This window comes from Triticum urartu, chromosome 2 (assembly GCF_003073215.2).
Source record: "Triticum urartu cultivar G1812 chromosome 2, Tu2.1, whole genome shotgun sequence".
In the NCBI taxonomy this organism is placed as follows: domain Eukaryota; kingdom Viridiplantae; phylum Streptophyta; class Magnoliopsida; order Poales; family Poaceae; genus Triticum; species Triticum urartu.
Genome location: NC_053023.1, coordinates 125030046 through 125035266, shown reverse-complemented (window position 1 = coordinate 125035266; position 5221 = coordinate 125030046).

Sequence of the window (5221 nt, the reverse complement as noted above, 5' to 3'; positions counted from 1 at the left end):
ACAAGTATTTAATTAGGTTAGAAATACTCTAGGTCTATGCACTTTTCGAAAAGGATTACTAGGAACTGCCAGCGGCCGACGAAGAGCTGAATTAAAAGGGAAAAATAATTAAATCTCCCTGTTTGTGCGCTGCCATGGAGCCTAGTCCCTGTTAGGGTACTGCTTCCGCACTATCTCTTCGGCTGGATCACATGTTGGTCAGATTGAGTCCGGGTCCGATGTATCGCCAAGTAGCGGACGCGAACATAGGCCGTACTAAGCATTTCTTAATAAAGAAAAGGAAGGATTGATCTCCCCTATGGGTTGCTGCATAGCTGAATTCGTGTTGGCCACGGGCGCTACTCCGCGTGGACTGTACGCAGACATGCTCGTCCTTCTCGGCTGGATTCAGGGTGCCCGGAATAACGATGCAGATGTAGCGTAGTGACAGCATGATGAATCATGAATTCGTGGGGCGATCTCATTATGGCCACAAATTAGCCAACCTGTGTAGAGAAAATAACGCTAGCCGAAGCAATAATTCCCAAGAACTATATCGTTTCGCACACAAAGGCGACATGTTCCCTCTTGTAACCACGAGGCTTCTTGAGAGAAGCTTCGGTTTGCAAGAAGCTTATACCAAAACTTGTCCCAATTTAGCCAAATATAATGCATATGAAAATAGGGTTTAGATTACCCCGAACATCTTGCTACCTAGACCAATGTACTGTGATTTGAATTCAACATAAAATGGATACAAGTATTTGAATTGGAGATCATATGGTACATGTAGTTCATATTTAAATATAATTACTACCATATGCATGTTTTCTGTTATCAACATAATATTTAAGTAATGGTATAACTTAACAACAATCGTATTCAAATAAGGAAAATTGATTCAAAATATAGGACTACATCCATTATACACCGCAAGATCACCTAAAGACATATTCGAATTCAACATAACGTGGATTCAAAAATTGAAATTCGAGATCCTGGCAATTGTAATCATATAAAAAGGAACATGACTCTTTCTTGTGGTGGGAATTGAGTTGCTTGGTGGTGTTGTTGAGGGAAGTGTGAATTGATTTGGTACTGTACATGCTAATCTTGTTCTCCCGATTTTTTTTACATTTTTCCTGTAGTTTTTGAATCACATTTATAGCAATATAGTAAAAGGAGACATGATCATGTAGTTGACATCGTATTTGTGGCAAAGCCACCTTTCATCATTTTTTACACATGTCGCTCCTGAGTCATTGCACATCCCGGTACACCACCGGAGGCATTCATATATAGTCATATTTTGTTCTAGTATCGAGTTGTAAATTTTGAGTTGTAAATAAATAAAAGTGTGAAGATCTTCATTATTAGAGCATTGTCCCATGTGAGGAAATAAAAAAAGAGGGAAGGCCCAAAATAAAAAAAGAGAAGGCCCAAAAAATTAGAGAAAAAGGGAGAAGTGGCAATGTTACTATCCTTTTTCCACACTTGTGCTTCAAAGTAGCACCAGGATCTTCATGAGAGTCTCCTATGTTGTCACTTTCATATACTAATGGGAATTTTTCATTATAGAACTTGTCTTGTATATTCCAACAATGGGCTTCCTGAAATGGCCCTAGGTCTTCATGAGAAAGCAAGTTGTATGCACACCCACTTAGTTTTCTTTTTGAGCTTTCATAAACTTATAGCTCTAGTGCATCCGTTGCATGGCAATCCCTATTCACTCACATTGATATTTATTGATGGGCATCTCCATAGCCCATTGAGACGCCTAGTTGATGTGAGACTATCTCCCTCTTTTTGTCTTCTCCACAATCACCATATTCTATTCGAGCTATAGTGCTATGTCCATGGCTCACGCTCATGTATTGCGTGAAAGTTGAAAAAGTTTGAGAACATCAAAAGTATGAAACAATTTCTTGGCTTGTCATCAGAGTTGTGCATGACTTGAATATTTTGTGTGATGAAGATGGAGCATAGCTAGACTATATGATTTTGTAGGGATAAGCTTTCTTTGGCCATGTTATTTTGAGAAGACATATTTGCCTTGTTACTATGCTTGAAGTTTTATTATTTTTATGTCAATATTAAACTTTTGTTTTGAATCTTGTGGATCTGAACATTCATGTAACAATAAAGAAGAATTACATGAATAAATATGTTAGGTAGCATTCCACATCAAAAATTCTATTTTTATCATTTACCTACTCGAGGACGAGGAGGAATTAAGCTTGGGGATGCTTGATACGTCCCCAACGTATCTATAATTTTTGATTGTTCCATGCTATTATATTATCTATTTTGGATGTTTTGTATGCATTAATATGCTATTTTATATTATTTTTGGGACTAACTTGTTAACCTAGAGCCCAGTGCTAGTTTCTGTTTTTTTTCTTCTTGTTTTTGAGTTTCACAGAAAAGAAATACCAAACAAAGTCCAAACGGAATGAAACCTTTGCGATGATTTTTCTTGGACCACAAGACACCCCAGAGCCTTGGATATCAAGTCGGAAGAGACACGGGGCGACCACAAGGGGGAGGGCGTGCCCAGGGGGTAGGGCGCGCCCCCACCCTTGTGGACCCCTCATGACTCCCCAAACCTAATTCCTTCGCCTATATATTCACATATATTCCCAAACTACTAGAAGCATCCACAAAAACACTTTTCCACCGCCGCAGCCTTCTTTACGCGTGAGATCCCATCTAGGGGCCTTTTTCGGCATCCTATCGGAGGGGGATTCGATCATGGAGGGCTTCTACATCAACTCTATTGCCCTTTCGATGAAGCGTGAGTAGTTTACCACAAATCTATGGGTCCATAGCTAGTAGCTAGATGGCTTCTTCTCTCTCTTTGATTCTCAATACCATGTTCTCCTCAATGTTCTTGGAGATCTATCCAATGTAATATTCTTTTGCGGTGTGTTTGTCGAGATCCGATGAATTGTGGATTTATGATCAGCTTATCTATGAATATTATTTGAATCTTCTCTGAATTATTTTATGCATGATTTGGTATCTTTGTAATTCTCTTCAAATTATCGGTAGGGTTTGGCCAACTAGATTGGTTTTTCTTGCAATGGGAGAAGTGCTTAGCACTGGGTTCAATCTTGTGGTGTCCTTTCCTAGTGACAGTAGGGGCGGCAAGGAACGTATTGTATTGTATTGTTGCCATCAAGGATAAAAAGATGGGGTTTTCATCATATTGCTTGAGTTAATTCCTCTACATCATGTCATCTTACTTAATGCGTTACTCTGTTCTTCATGAACTTAATACTCTAGATGCAGGCATTAGTCAGTCGATGTGTGGAGTAATAGTAGTATATGTAGAATCGTTTCGGTCTACTTGACACGGATGTGGTGCCTATATTTCATAATCATTGTCTTAGATATCGTCATAACTTTGCACTTTTCTATCAATTGCTCGACGGTAATTTGTTCACCCACCGTATTATTTGCTATCTTGAGAGAAGCCTCTAGTGAAACCTATGGCCCTCGGGTCTATTTTGAATCATATTAATTTTTGATATACTATTTTGCAATATTTTACTTTCTGATCTATGAACCAAAAATACCAAAAAATATTACTTTACCATTTGTTTAGTTTCATCTATCTCTATCACATCTCACTTTTGCAAGTAACGGCGAAGGGATTGACATCCCTTTATCACGTTGGGTGGAAGTTGTTTGATTGTTTGTGCAGGTATTGGTCATCTGTGCATTGTCTCCTACTGGATTGATACCTTGGTTCTCAAACCACTACAAAAAAAGACACATCCGTGACATTTTGGGCCGAACGAAATTTTTTCTGTCATACATATGACACTTCTATGAAGATAATTGTGACAAAACCCAGTATCATCATAGATGTGGTGGGCTCCTACTTCTATGACAAAAAATCATGACAGAAAATGGGCTTTTCGTCCTAGGCGGGCCGGAGACGCGGCTGCATGACATTCTTTGGGCCGTCCATGACGGAAAAAACCATGGTAGAAGCGAGGGGGAGGAAAATTTCGGGGAGTTCCCGGTTACGGTGGGAGGTCGGGGGCCGAGTGATGCGCGTTTCTCTCGTACATGTACGCGTGTGTGTGCGAGGCATTGGCTCTAACTGAACCCGAGCGAGGCGTTGGGCTCTAACTGAACCCGAGCGATTGCACTGCAGGCTACGCGTTACTGAACTCGAGCAATCGATCGATGGCTATTAACTGAACCCGATCGAGCGGTTCCTTCGCTACTGCTGCTAACTGAAGCCGATCGATGCTACCTCTGGATGAACAGTGAGCGTTGCAGGGGGGTGGATGAACAGTTCCTGGTAGGGGTGGATGAACAGGAACCCGTGGTGTTGCCTCTGGATGAACAGGACCCCGATCAATGGAGCCAGTTGGGGCTGGATGAACAGGACCCCATGGAGGGATGGATGAACAGGACCACCCCGTGGAGGGCAGGATGAACAGTAGACAGCGGAGGGCAGGATGAACAGTAGCCCGTGGAGGGGTGGTTGAACAGGAGCCCGTGGAGAGGGCTGGTTGAACAGTAGTCGGTGGAGTAGCGCGCGGTGGAGGCTGGATGAACAGGAGCCCGTGGATGAACAGTAGCAGGTGGAGGCTGGACGAGGTCGACGGTGGATGAACAGTAGCTCGTGGAGGCTGGAGGGGGTCGACGGTGGAGATGAACAGTATCCCGTGGAGTCCCGTTTTGCGGTACGCCACATCCCTCCCGATGAACAGGACCCCCGTTTCGACCGTATCGCTCCAACACAAGTTCGTTTCCTCCATTTTGCGGTACGCCACACCCCTCCCGATGAACAGGATCCCTGTTTCGACTGTAGGAGGTCCGTTTCCTCTGTTTTGCAGTACGCCAGACCCCTCCCGATGAACATGATCCCGTTTCGAATGTGGCCGGTCGAACACAAGGCCGTTTCCTCCGTTCTGCGGTACGCCATGCCTCGTTTCCATCGCCTGTTCCGTCGAAGCCCTCCCGATGAACACGACGCATTCTGTTGCCTCCCCATGAACACGACAACGACGCTATTTCTTCGTTCCGAACCAGCAATGTACACGAGCCCTGGCCGTACGTATGCGTGAGTAGGCGTTCGAGACCCGCCCGTATGTACACATACGTGGCCGTATTTTCTTTCTTGCACCCTGGCCGCTGTACGTACATGTACATGCTACGTGCGCGCCTCTACTACGACACGTGTGCACCTCTACGACGACACGTGTGCGCCTCTACATCGACC